The sequence below is a fragment of the Struthio camelus genome, chromosome 17 (genome assembly GCF_040807025.1).
Source record: "Struthio camelus isolate bStrCam1 chromosome 17, bStrCam1.hap1, whole genome shotgun sequence".
Lineage (NCBI taxonomy): Eukaryota > Metazoa > Chordata > Aves > Struthioniformes > Struthionidae > Struthio > Struthio camelus.
Genome location: NC_090958.1, coordinates 10,163,516 through 10,178,219, shown reverse-complemented (window position 1 = coordinate 10,178,219; position 14,704 = coordinate 10,163,516). Strand labels below are relative to the sequence as shown.

The 14,704-nt window shown below is 45.6% G+C and overlaps 1 protein-coding gene across 36 annotated transcripts in view; it reads left to right on the top strand.

Annotated features, from left to right (window-relative positions):
- The first annotated feature begins 1,586 nt into the window (after positions 1–1,586).
- HIC2 (HIC ZBTB transcriptional repressor 2) overlaps positions 1,587–14,704 on the top strand; it is an 89,944-nt gene continuing 76,826 nt past the window's right edge. For 11 of the 36 annotated variants that reach the window (XR_011135025.1, XM_068910889.1, XM_068910909.1 and 8 more), the window contains exons 1-2: positions 1,604–2,062; positions 13,283–13,456. The gene's annotated coding sequence lies outside the window, so the exon portion shown is untranslated. Of the gene's footprint in view, positions 2,063–13,282; positions 13,457–14,704 lie in introns of those variants that run through there. The other 25 variants (XM_068910893.1, XM_068910911.1, XM_068910914.1 and 22 more) reach the window with 12 other exon arrangements.

Genomic DNA, 14,704 nt, shown 5'->3' with positions numbered 1-14,704 from the left:
GGCAGAGGCACACAGACTATTCTGCTGACACTGTTTCTGGGGTGGGAAGCTTCAGTGGAAGGAGGGAAGATTAGGGGCACACAGTGGCATTGCTGAGGTCTTGAAATGCCACACTGAGATACAAAAAAAGTAGGTCTTTCTAAATCCAATGGTCTAAACCCGATTGAAATAACTCCAGGATGCATTTCTTCCCTGTTTAGATAACATAGCACAACGACTTCTGTGTATTTGCCTACCAATTCCTCCAGCACAGCATGAAGCAAATGGCTACCTACACCTCCCTGGCTATTTGCAAGGCCACTTAACTTTAGAATACAGCTAGGAACATCACCACCAACCTTAAATTAACTTTCCCAGTGGGGGAAGAGTCTTGAATTGATCCTTATCTACTTCACTGGGTCTTGTGCTGACAGTCAGGTTTGCTGTTCTCACCACTGCTAAAGTGTTCTGCTCTTTATTGGGTGTGCTGTGAACAAACCACCAGTCCAGACCTTTCTGACATGACTGTTGTGATCTGTCTTATCTTTATTTGCTATTCAAGTTGCTTTGGGAGGACTGAAGAAACTATCTCCAGTAAAAACTTTGAACTCTGGATGAGCAACTAGAAAATATCTTTATTATCAGACAAGGAGGGCTTAGGCTGCAGCTGGGAGACAGCTAAAGCATATGTAAACTGCAGAGCTCTGCACAGGAAGTGGCTGAGAGAGTGGCTGGCATTGAGGCTATTAGGGAATTCGTAGAGATGTGTTAAATGGTAGGCTCAGCTTCACTAATGAATCACCTTGCTCCGACTACAGAGGATTTTGGTTACCGGTGGCTGTGAGTGCAGAGAAGAAAAGAAAATATCATCTCACCCTTGCAACCAATACAGTGATTCCTGCATGGGCTCGTGGAGGAACTTTTGTGTACAATTACAATAAAATGTTTATATGCATTGCTTCTGTTATTACAGATTAATTAGCTAGTGTCTTTAAAACACTGAAAGGGTAAAGTGCTACATAGGTAGTCAGATTTCTGCACAGTTGCACTTTGTGGCAATGGTCAGTAAAATTAAGATTGTATCAGTTCACTTAACATTTTACAGAGTAACAGCCTGAGCTTGCAAACTTTTCTCACATGCTTAGTGTAAGCATCTGAATAGCCCCACCTTGTTCAGTGTGATTACTGATGGGCTTATAGTTAAGCATGCATGAAAGTCTTTGCAGGACCAGGGATGCAAAACATAAGTAACTTTTTCCCTTAACATATTTCCAGTAGGTAAACTAATTAAAAAAAAAAAAGGAAAAAGAAAAAAAACTCTAGATTTCTCCTGAGTCTATGGGTGCAAAGGCCATGTCTTCATCTGTGTCTTGGATGGTGTAAAACGCACTGTCAGTCCTCAACAAATAGACATGAGAGCTAAAAAGCTAATATGCAAATTGCATTATACATGAGGGTGCTTTCTCGATCTGCGACTAAAGCTCGCTTAAGATTCCAACACACGTACAACTTACAACCTACATAATTTCCCTTAACGCACACTCGAGACCTCCCCGGCGCTGGGAGAAACGGTCTTGCCCACCGCCTCTTCCAGGGCGCAGGGGCCGGAGGGAGCGGCAGCGCCGGGGCGCGGGCGGCCGCCGGGCCAGCGCGGTGGGAGCCGCGCGGCGCCCCGGCCCTCTCCCAGCCCTGCCGCAACATTTATTGCAAAAGCAGGAAATCGCTGATTACTAAACTAGCTGGCAAGGCAGCGGGAGCCGATGCTGTTCCACCCTGGCACGGCACTTGCCTAGCCGCTGCCTTCCCTGCCTCTCCTTGTTCCGCTCTTTCTTCTTCTTCTTCCCCCTCTTCCTCTCCGCTCTCTCTCGCTCTCTCCTCTCCTTTTTTTTTCATTTTGGCTTCTATTCAAATGTGGGTCAGGGGTGAGCGGCTCCCAACGTCACAAGCTTGCAAGATGGCGCTGGGAGGAAGGCTGTGAGATGAGGAACAGGCTGGTATAAACCGAGAGGACAGGAGAGGGAGAGGAGGAGGAGGAGGAGAGGGGAAGGGGAAGAAAAGCCGCTGCTCCAGATGCAATAAGAAGGTAAGGCGGCGCGGGCGCGGCGCGGCGCGGCGCGGGCCGGGCGCTGCCGGGCTCTCCGCGCAGCCCAGCCCTGCTCCCCGCTCTTTATTCGCAACCCTGTTTATTTGCCCATCTGCACGGGTCCACGGGGGAGAGTCGCCAGGGGTGGTAGGGGTGTCCCCTCGTTCCCTGCCTTGCAGTCCCCATGCCCGGCGCCAGCGGTAGCTCCATTTCAAAAAAAAAAATATATATATCAAATATGATTATTTTTTCTTTTCCCTCCTGTGCCCTTCTCTCCATGCCCCCGCTCCCGCCCCTCGCCCTGAGCGCGCTGCCCCGTTGCTCTGGGGGCCGGGGCATGCACTCGGTGTATCGCGACCGTGCCTGTCTGGGCATTGCAAATGTTGGCTATTCGGTTGAAGCGGCTGGAAACTTTCCCCCTCCTCCCGTGCCATTTGTGTGCGTGTGTGCGTGTGTGTGTGTGCGTGCGCGCTGCCCCTTCCCCGGCGGTGGCGGGGATCGGGGCGGGGGCCGCAGCTGCCGCCGCCGGAGCCGTCCGGCGTGGGGCCACCGGCGGGCGGGCAGCCCCGCCGCAGCCCGTCCCCATCCCCGATCGCCCCCCGCTACTGAGCCGTAATCCCCCCTCCTTTTTTTTTTCCCGGAGGAGGGAGCGGAGCGGGGTGCCGGGGGGCGTGTTTGTGAGGGGGATCCGGCCGCATTGTGGAGGAGAGGGCAGGGAAGGGGCTCCCGGCACTTCGGTGCCTCCTTCCCCCTCCGCGGTGCCTCCGCGGGGCTGGAAGGCGACGAGGCAGGCCGGCATCCCCCAGCCCTGCCCCACCGGGCACCCCGGTGAACTTTTGCCCCGGCTCCCCCCGTGCTGGCCGCCCCCTCGGCCGCTCGGGCTCGCCGAGGGACGGCCCCGCCGGCCCCGCTGCCTCTCGCCGGCGCTGCGGGTCCCCGGCTTTTGTTACGGCACCGGCTCGGATGCAATGGACGGAGCGCAGGATCGCGCAGCCTCCCGCGGCCGCGGGCCCGCAGGACCCTGCCCGCCCGGCTTTGTGCCCCGCAGGAAATGCATGCTTCCCCTCGGACCCGCCAGGCGCCGCGCAGAGCTGTCCGCGCACGGAATTAGGCATTAGGAATTAGCCAGTAAGAAAAAAAAAAAAAGAGGAAAGAAAGGAAAAGAAAGAAATGTATAAGAAATGTATGTCCAGGCTGGCAATATTGTTGCCGAGGCGCGTAACACTGTAATTTAGGGCTCCGGGAGAGCGGCTGGCTCCGCCGCGGCCGCCCGGTCCCGTGTGAACGGGATGGCGGAGAGCCGCGGAGCCGGGTCTGCACCCGCGGTGCCAGCTCGGGGTGGGGGGTGGGGGCTAGGCTTTTGGGGTCGGTGGTTGCATTTAAAAAAAAAAAAAGCGAGGGGAGGCTGGTGTGCGGGGCCGCGGCCCGGGGAGCCCCGCGGGCGCGCACGGCGGCGCGGTGCCCGCAGCGCCCTGCCGGCTCGCCGGCCCCTTTGTACGGGCGAGGGCTGGCGGCCAGGAGCCGCCGCTGCCCGGCCGGCTCGCCCCGGCGGAGCGGCAGGGCGGCGGGCGCTCCCGTCCCCGCTCCTTTATCAGGGGCCGCCAGCTGGGCTGGCCGCGGCCGCGGCCGCTCCGCGCGGCGGGACACGGCGGCCACCCGCCGCCCCGGGCGCTGCTCCAGCCGCTCGGCAGAGGCGTCTGGCTACGCGGGGGGCTGCTGACTCCAAACTTTGTGCGGCGAGGTCCGCAGCCTTGGAAAACTCGGGCTGCCTGCGCCTTCGGAGGGGCTCGTAACTTTGCATTCAATAGCTGCGAGTGGGAGGGGGTATACCTCTACATACAATTAATGAATTATATATGAAATCGAGTGTTTTAGCAGAGGGTTACTAACATCCCCCCGGATGTTACTTAGTTGTTAGAATGAATCTGAGAGAGGAGCCAGAAACCAGTTAGAAGAGCACCAGAATTACATTTTGCTAATAAACTGCCTTTTGACCAAAAGTGGTTTAAATTTATTGCAGAATGCTGTTTATACTTGAATGGCTCTCATGTTTTTCCACAAATTAAAGGGAGAAACAATATGCAATAGTCACTTTCATTGGAAAATGACTGAACTATAAGCAGATGTTTGTTATGCTTGATAAATACAGTGTTATAAACAACTAGTATTTCAAGATGACTTATTACTATTTTTTATGACTCAGAACTATTGTATATTCTACAGCAGCTCTAGAGAGAAAACTGTAAACGGCTCCTTAGGATTTCACAGCAAATCTACATGGAGAAAATGACATATGGAAAGAAAATTGACTTATTTCCACAACTGCAAGTGGCCCCCTTTTTGCTCCTTTTCATTAGCAATCTAATCCTAAAAGCATTAGGAGCAATTATTTGCAGTGGTGCCTGACATTCTAGGTCTAATTATTCAAATCAGTTTAACTTTTGATGGTTGACCCATTAGGTCAAATCTGTGTGCCCTTTGTTATATTTATTAAAAAAAAAAAAAGAGGGGAGGGAGATCTTCAAACTTGCCACCTGCTACTGACATATCATTTTAGCTCTGGAGGAGATCAGCATTAAGAATAAGCAACCTCTTACATTTGTTACTCTCCATTCTAACGTGGGTAAGGAAATCGTACATAAATGCCTTGTTCTTTTGCATCTAAAATGCATTGCTTAATCACGGCAGACTTGCGTGGCTGGAGGGGTGTAAGCATGAGAAATAGGAGAATGTGAGGATATAGCAGTTTTTTTCTTATGTCATACTTTCTAATCTATGTGAAATGCAGATGAGATGCATATCTCAACAGGGATGATTTTTCAGTGTTTGGGGGAAACGCTTCTCCGAAGGATTTGGGGAGAGCGCTGAATCTTTAATGCATAAAGAAATAGCTCATGTTAGTATTCACATACGTTGCTGGGCAGAATGACTTATGGATGTGTAGATAGTAATAAGTATCGCAAGATGCTTGAAGCACTTGGTATCACGTGATACGTTGTAGTGTCAGTGCTGAATTGTTTGGCAGAAGCCAATGTGTGACAAGGGGTGGGGGGAGAGAGAAAGAGAGAGAGAAAGAGGATGTTAGAGGCCTTATTCCAGGAGGGTACATGTTCAATTTATTTTGATTAGCCATTTAAAACGAGTAGGACACAACCTAATACTAATCAGTGTGGCTGCATAATGGATTGAAACTCCATAAAATAGCCACTGCTGCCCAAAATTGGTGGTTGCAGTATGAAATTTCAAGTTTTGAATAGTGGATCTTGCAATGAGAGTTCTTATTTTCTAGCAGCTTTACAGCTCATAGTAATTAAGATCCATCAAACATAAACTGTATGCTGTGTTGCTGTGTGTTCCTTTGACCTTGTATAGGAAACAGTACATGGCTAGTATTTGAGGAGGGATGTGGAGAAATAGGATAATGTTTGAAAACTGAGGCACATTTGCCTTAATATCAGGAGTCCTGTTTGTGCTGATTACAGTGTTTAACCCTCTCATCCAGTTTGATGAACATACCATAGTTTGATAGGCAGAAGGCATTGGTATCACTAGGTTGTCTTATTTCCTCTAAAGAAAATCAAACTTCCAGTCCCCTAATGAAATCTGGCTGATAAACTGTATGAACAAACTGCTGTTTCTGACCGTATCGGTGAAAGACTGTTGCCACAAAGTGGCATCTCGGTAGAGCAGCAAACGTGGTCTTGGAGTGGGATAAAACAGAATCGCATTTGCAACCTATTCGTTATATTGGCTGTGCTGTGACAGGCAAAGCTCGATGGGAAGGGGGACCATTTCAGCATCAGTGGACATGCCTACCCTGCTGGGCTTGGAAGAAAATTAACAGGGCTCAGCTGTGGAATTGCTTACAGCAACAGAGTCTTGACCCAGCCATAAGCAGGAGAATATCTTTTAAAAAATAAATGTGACTTCTCCTGTGGTTTGGTGTGGATTGAATACAGGTGATTATACCACTAAGGCTGCTTAAATTAGTTTTTATCTTGCTGTAGTATCAGGAGCAAGGGCAATGCACTGCAACAGAGATTTCAGCCTGCTGTCCTGTAGCTCGTCGGCAATACAACTGTATTGGTTTGTTTGTTTGTTTGTTTTTAATCAGCTGTGACAGTATGTTTACTCTGCTCAGAAGTAGCAGAAACAACATAAAAAAATATTCCTGAGAGCTGCATTTTCTTGTTCAGTTAGCACCTCCAGCTTCCAACAGGATGCCAATTTGAAGCTGTTTTTTTTTTTTCTCCCCTCCCTTGAAGTGCATGTGTATTAGAAGCTGGCTGTCCAAACTTGTAAGTTACTCACACTTCTTGTTTGTAATTCCTGGAAAGAAAATTCACCCTCCAGTGCTGTCTCCCGCAAAACAAGGAAGAAATGAAACAGTGAGGTCAATCCTGAATTTAAGCTGATATAAAAGTGATTGCCACAATAGCTGTAAGAGAGAGACTACAACACTGCAGTAGTTGTACCTGCTCTAAGTGACAGGTGGGAGAAATTTTTGTTCTTTTTCATCTATGTTTGGATGAGGGCCCAGCACTGGCCACAAACTGCAATCCAGGATTAATCCTGACATAGTGTTTTCTTTCTATATATCAGATTTCTCATTTTGTTAATAAGCACAGCCTAGCATGTACTTCAAGTCAGCTGTTCTGGAGTGGAAGCAACAGGGTTTTGCATTATTGAAATGATGGCTCTCCAGCTTTCCTAGAGCCCATATTGTTTGCCCAAGGAAGGGCGGAGGGTGATCCTTGTAATCACAAATCCTACACAAGGATTCTGCTTACTGGTTTTACTTAATGGAAAGGGGTGGGGAATCTAGTTTAGCCCGGATTTCTTATGCACTGTATCCCATTTTCTTCTGTGCACACAGCAAGATTTGAAGGGGCTAAAGAGTGATCTTCTAAACTGCAAACCTGAGGCAGGCATTGGGAAATGGATCTATTGTTGGAAATGACTGTCAGCAATGAACTGGCTCTCTTGCTAATGTAGAAAGCACAAATTTGTTCAGCTCCCCTCCAGAAAGTGTTGGAAGTTAGCAGCTAAGCTGGAAGAGGAAGGGTCCTAACCATCAGCTGGCAGTGAGAAGAGTTTATAGAAGTGCAGGGAGCTTGCTGCTCAGAACTGTCATCGGGGGTCTGCTTTCCTCATAAAAATGGCCTGGAAATAGGGTCTACTTCTCAACTCTTTTGTAAAATGTTCTGAGAGATCTATGTAAGAACTAGGTACAACTCACTTCTGTTCTTCCAGCTTTAGATACTGGATGGAAAAACTTGCCAATGTTGTCCTCACTCAGGCTCTGGATGGGAGGTAGAAAGCATTTTACTTCAGTATGCTGGCCTGAGGCATTATCTGTCCTTCAGTCTCTCGGGTAAAGGAAGAGGGGGGACCTTTCAATAATATATCAGTTTGCCCTGTCCACTCCCTTCCCCCGCTGAACCAAACAATGTGCAAGACAAAATTGTCTTGAAATCAGTCTTCTGCAATGGGTTTTAAAAGAGATACCTAATGGACTGACTGGGGAAGAGGCCTCATATGGTTAACATCCTTCCTATGTTCTTCATGCTGTGCTGTCCAGTTCACTCATGGACTTGTTTATGATGACAGGGGTATACAGCAGATTCCTTCCCCTGAAATGTGTGTTTGTTTTCCCTTATATAAGGAACCATTCAGTGTGCGGATTCAGTTTTCCGGGAGTCACATAAAGATGCTGCCATGTAGGACTCCACTTACTGCATTTCCATCTGCTGTCAAGATGCCACCAGCCAATCTGACAGTTTTGAAATCTTTTCTCTTGTCCAATAAAGAACAGAATAGAGTAATTTGCATTGCCAATTTTAACTGAGAATTGAAATCAGTCAACAAGAAACCTTTTAAGGCTTGCTTGTTTGCATACGTGGTAGTTACTCTCCGGCTGAAAGACTAGATCTCACTGATTTGTACCTATTAAAACATGTTGATGTGCAACTAAAAATAACTTTAAAGTAAATTTGGTACTGTTTTTGGTTAAGCAAGAGGGCAGGGTTTAGCACATTCAAGTTATGATTTAATATGCAAATCACAAGTAAAAAGTAGTTTACTGTTATTGTTTCCAAGAAAAGTATCAAGCAACTTCTATAACATTAAATTCAATTACATGCTGAACCTGAGTACTTTAAAGTGTTAAATAAAAATAATATTTGGAAAATATGTTCTTATAAAAATACTTTCTGATGACATCCTAAGGTCCCTTCCAAACTAACTGATTGTGTCATTCTTACTCAGTTTTAAATGCAAAGCAAAGGAAATGTTCTTTGTGGAAAAGAATTTGATTGTGTTCTAGTTATGCTGCTCTTTTAAAGAGTTTAGACTAGTAGACATTAGTCTTTAGCACCTAGTTTTTATTTGGAGCCTAGAAGAGGGAAGTAAGCTTTCCTGCCCTCCCTCTCACTCCAAATCTCAATGGGTTTCTCCAGTCTGAAATAACTAGTTATTGAACTAAAACTGAAAGAAAACATCCTCTCTGTCCCTGATGCAAAAGGTTAGTTAACCACCCAGAATCTGATGAAACAATAGTAGTAGCTTTCTCAGTTTAGGATTTGGCTTTCCTTAAAACTTCACTAGCAAACAAGTACATTTGAAGACGGATCCTTTTTTAAAATGAAAACTATTTAAAAAAGAAAGTTTGAAATTATGCCAGTGTACAGCAAGACTTAAAATAGTGTTGTTTTTACTTAATGTTGTTTCTCCTACCCCTGGAAGGGAGGGTTGCTTTGTTGTTCTTAGTTTCTGTTCACACTTATAAAGTATTCTGAATGGCCCCCATGTGGAACTTTTTGAAGCAAACTTCTTGAGCCCTTGAAAAAGGATCTTTGTTCATTTTCTAGGTGGTTCAAACGCTCTTTGATAATGTGATATTAGTGACAGGATCATGCCCAGTCTTTAAAGAAAAATGTGGAAGTCCTTCTAAGCAGGAATAATATCTATCAAAATTGTATGTGGCAGGGAATCCACTAAAATATAAGTGTGTATGCATATCCATGAAGTGTACGTAGCCAGAACTGAAGTACCAAAATGCTAAATAAAAGGAATTTTGGCATGAGACTGATAGCTGTCTTGCAATTCTTAAGATGTCAGCAGATAGATGTTTGGCTAAGAGTGTTTGAAAAGTAACGTAACTTATGACTTGAAAAATGATTTACCCTAAAATCTTGGTTATAAGTACTTACTGTTATGAGTTGGTGTAGTGGTTGAAACTATGCCTGCATTTAATTCTTCTGGATGAGCTTGTGGTCTTGGGGACTCTGGGTTCAGTTTCTATCATTGATCTAAATTTTCCATGCTATGTTCACAAAGGGCATTAAACAACTTGTGTTAAGTTTTCTTCATCTTTAAAATACGGAGAATACAATGTCCTTGGTTTGTCTTGTATATTTATCTTATAAATGCTCATCATATTTAAATGTTTGCATAATAGGACCCTGACCTTAGCAGGGGCCTGTAAATGCTGTCATCATACACATAATTCTAATAAAATTCCAAAATGACGAAGTTGCCAAAGGACTAACATTATAATATTATGCAAAACCATGGGGGAGGAGGGGGAAGGGAGAATAAAGAAGATTGCTCTCCAGTCCTTCAGAAAGGTTATGTTTCTTGGTTTCTACTGTACTTTATCAAACAGGGTTTTCAGAACTGTAATGAAAATTGAAACATGCCAGCTATAAAAATTATTCACCCTTGGCACAACAATGAAAACATTAATGAGACTATATTCCCCTACAGTGAACGCTGGTTCTGTTTGGAAGGTCTGTTTTGCACCACTAGTCTCCTCCTGGGAAGTGCCTGTAAATAATTTGAAAGTAATGATGGGTCTGCCCCCTTTTCAAGATGTGCCGAGTAGCTGCTTGCATTTTATTCTCTTTCTTCCTTGGGTTGCACGGTACAGTGCCAGCATACAGCATGATGCAACAATCTTGGAAATTCTTGGAAAAACACTTCCGTTTGCTCTAGGTAAAAATTGTATTGGCAGCAAAACTGACTGTACTGTTTACAAGCTGGCAGCATTCTTAAGTGAACTCCAAAAAGAGTAGTTTGATGTACGTGGTTGTGCACATCCATCCAAGGTGCAGAGGTGTGTGAGAGTGCTGGCCCAGTGCAAAGGGCGGGGCCTCTGGAAAGGGGCTGTCTCAAGTGCTTCCCCAAGTGGGGACCTCTGTTTGGCATTGCAGGCAGCTGGCTTGTCCCAGTGGTGCTGGGTCTCCCAGTTTCTGGCCATCACTTTTAAGTGATGGGTGTAATTGCCATAGTGATGTTACTCAGCTGCTGAGTGAAGGAAAAGTGACCCAAAGGAGGGCGAGAGTGCTATAAGCCAGTATCTTCAGTCTGACGATCCCTATTTTGGTGGCTAAAACGGAGTCGAGTATAAGACGTAGTTTGCCACTGATATACTATTGTATTTTGGAAAAATCATTTAATCTGCCTGTACCTCTATATCTCCATCTGTGTAAGGGCATGATATTTTGAAGATGGGCTGAATTTCCATTAGTATTTCACGAATGGTAAATGACAGTAGTAGCCACTCTTTGTCTAATATTTCAGCCTGTTATTGCTGCAAGAGGATTTCGAGCTGAATGCTGTACTAATAAGTCAGTGTCCTGTAAGAGGAACCAAATGCAGAGAAAAATATTACGCTTAACAGTGCTGCAGTAGTGGCAATCAGTCTGGTATTTAAAAGCTGTGTGGAGGTGTAACTAACAACACAGGACAGTCATGGATGGAAAACACATTTTAAGAGTCCCACTGGAACAGTAATCATTGAAGTATGGAACTGGAATATTTGCCCTTCTTGAAAAGGGATCCTTTCCACCCAGGGATCTCAAAATGCTTTTATAAGTAGTAAAGGGTGGTTTCCAGTTGTCCCTCTGGCATCTTCACCTTAACCTTGTTATGTCCAACTTTTTCCAGATGTTTTTATGACTTTCTGCAGGCTACACAATGGTTCTTCCCTGCTAGAACAGAAGTCATGGCCATAGCCCGACAAACCAGCTTGTGCTCCCAGATGACTGGTTAAGCACCTCAATTTCTCTTTTTTACTTGTAATAAACAAAGTCTCCCTTTCCCTTCTATATTTTGAGAGGCTCACATGAAATGGTACTTGAGCTACATAATGCCAGCTGTGCTGTTTCAGAGACGTATCAGTAGTTCTCTACCTAATACCCAGACCATCTGATACCATATGCCAAAGGCTTGTGATGTTCCCCACCCAAGAACTGGTTGAACAAGAAAGAGGAAAGAGGAGTCCAGGTGAGTCCAAGCAAGTTTCCATGTGCGTCTGCTCTGATACTTGCCTATTTGGGTCCACTTCCTACATGGTTAAACACAGACCTGTGCTACCTCTGTGTCTACCAGAAATGGCTTGAGCTGAACCCCACCAAAAAAAAAAAAAGCAAAAACAAACACGCTAAACTTTCTTGGAGCAAAAGCAAAGTACCCTCCCCTCCCCCTCCGCTTTGGGGTGCAGGGGAAGCTGCTTCGTTACAATGGCTTTGACCATCAAAAGTGGTGAGTGGGCGGGTATCTGACAGTGTTAGGTCTGTAGATTGACTGGCTGGGGTCACGTTTTTGTAAGTGAGAAGGTAGCAGCTGTCCTTTGTGGCATGCAGGACGCCGCATTTCAGGGGAAGTTGCAGATTTTTTTTCCATAAGAACTGCTCCATGCTGTGCCATGCTGCAGTCCCCCCACTGTGCCTTCGGAGTGGGGGCAGGGGCTGGGTGCCCATTGGGAACGTCGCTGCCGCCACGGGGGAAACAAGTCTGCCTCTGCTAAACTGATACTTTATTGGAGAATAACTGGTCATGTCTGCTGCATTAATTTTACTTTTAGTTCTCAATTTTCTTTTAAATGTTCAGAGAAGAAAGAATATCAGCATCTGAAGTGAAGTCAGTATAATGCCAGGGATTTCCATAATTCAATGCCTGTATTATTAATTTTGAACAAAACGCTTGAAATTAAGGAAGTGGAGGGGTAATATGAACATGGTGCTTTTGCAATAAAATAAAAAAATGAACAGTGCAAACTGGTTGTTGGTCAGATCAGAGTCTTCAGGGGAAACTGTCTCTAATAGATGTCATTGTAAGGGTAATGCTGCACTTGGCACCAAAAATTAGATTTAGTGCCATAAATGGAGATAAAGCACATTGCAGCTGACAATATACTTCCAGACCCCGTCCCTGGTTAAGGCGTTTGCAATGCAAGGCACAAATAGGTGCCGTATAGATAACTGACCGGGGGGGTCAGATTCTGCAAATGCTTACTCAGACACTTTGCTTGAACTCAGCGTGACTGCTGGAGTAAGAGCTTGCACAATGCAGCCTGAGGAGCGGGGCTGAGCCTTATAGCTGTTGGGTCAAACAGAACTGCTTGGGGGTTTTATTTATTTTTCAAGTGCCTGGTGAGGAGAGCTTTAAGTAAAAGCCTGCTTCCGACCCTGACTTCTTGTATGCTGGTTTATTTGCTGATACTCTTAATCACCTGTAACCTAGAATTGCAAAACTCCTGCGGATACGCTAGCGATGCTTTTGTAAGTTTCCTGAGCAAAAACTCAGCTGGATTTTAAAAGCATGTGCTTCTTTCAAAACGCTTGGCTATAACGTTCAGCACGGTGGGCTGAGAACGTTTCAGAAAAGGTCAGAGGGCTGCATCCAGTACTAGGGGGCCAATTTCCCAGGCTGATTTGCTGCCTGAACTCTTTAAAGGGAGTGGAGCACCTGCAAATCCCCTTCTGGGGATTCCCCTGAACTGCGGGGGAAGCCTCCAGCAGGTGTGTGGAGCTGGCAGGGCCTCAGCTCTGGCTGGGGAGAGGTGTGGCCGGCTCGCGTCTGAGCCTGCACGCCGGCTGGGACAGGGACTCGCGGAGGCTCCCCGGGCAGCAGGTCTCAGCTCCTCTGGTTTCGGCTGTGCGGCGGGGAGGGGGTGCAGCCTTTGCCAGGGGGGCTTCAGGAAGCTGTTCTGCGCTTTCGCCCTGCAGCCTCCGAGGAAGCAGGCAGCAGGGCAGTGTTTGGCACTGGCAAGGGAGCTGCAGCTGCTCCTCTCCCCCTCTGCAGATGCTGACTAATTGTATCAGGAAAGAGGTGGGAGGTGATAGGGCTGATTCAGATCCCTGGTTTAAAAACCATGAGCCTGGCTGAGTGGATGCCTGATTAATGTATTTTCTTCTCAAATTCATTTGCTTTGAGGTCACAGTTCAGAGGCTCCAGAGAAAACAGGCATGACACTACGAGTCTAGCTGGATGTCTGTCACGTGCTCGTTGCCCAGGTGCCCTCCATGCAAAAGGGTTTGACAAAGCGGAGTCCCAGATGGACTCGGATGCTTCTGTGTCGGAGGAGGTGCGTTTGAGATGCCTGCGTGGGTAAGGGTTTGAATCTTTCATCTTTTTAGAAACCAATTTGTTGGTTGGCATTAAAAAAAGTTAATCCTTCTGATGGGTCATTGGATCCCCCTCATAAGGCCTTTCTGGCTTATTTTAAAAGCCTAATCTTTAAGGGATACAAAAACCACTTCTGTAGTCAATGACTGAATGAAAAAAGTCAAACTGTGAGTGTATATCAAATCAATTGAGGGCAACAGGCTCTTATAATTCTGTCCATTCCCAAAAGTCTTAGATAGAAATATTTTTTTCTCCCTCCTGCTTCTTGCCATAGTTTTCAGCAGAAAGACATTTACCTCCTTCTCGATCTAGTTTTTAGAATGTATTTGCTCTTTAAGGACAAGTCAGAACAGCAATCCTGTTTCACGTTAATGGCTATGAAATATGGTGTTAACTTTTTAGCCCTACAGTGGCAGGAAATGGGATTTAAGTTTTTTCTTCCTTGAATATAGAAGAGTTTAGGAGCAGTGTTTCCGTAACAAAATTCCTTACAATCCTCTTTCTGAGACTGCTTCTTTAGACTAATCTTCTTTCAATTCATCTAACTTGTTTATTATGCAATTCGGTGTATGATATTAACCATGATAGTCCTTAAATGCAAGTTGATAATTTAGATCTCTGCTGGCTTCAACCCTTAGTCCGGAGTGTCTGTTTATTTCAATTTCTGCTTTGGTTGTCGAACTTGTTGGATTTTTTTACTTCCTTTAGAGTCCTCAGTTGTGCACATACTTGCTTTTCCCAACCATTTCTACATATTTGCCATATCATTCTAATCTCTTCATTCTCCTGGCTGTGCCCAGCCCTATCTATTTTCTCTGTCTCTTCCATACAAACTTTGTGCTGTATTTTTGGCTGTCCTTCATAATGGTCACTTCTTCACTGTAAGCTACTCCAGAACTTCTAAGAGTCACCAAAATAGTCCAGGGTTACATTCATGCAAGTATTGGTGTAGCATCTGTGCATGAAGACTGTCTTTAGAATGAGATCACTGTTTTGAACCTCTCTGTAAGCATCGCTGCTGTTATAATGGCTTGAAGGCCACTTAGCAGAAATCATGTTTTTGCTGACATGCATCAAACTGCTATCCCAGTAAATAATGCAGATGCTTTAAGAGATAGAGGAAGTGAGGAACATCTACAATGACTTACAGGAAAGTCTTCTTCTAGCTGTTTTACTGAAAATGTTTTTCTGCTTCCCTTAGTCTCATTTTTAATGTTCTGCTCAAGAAGA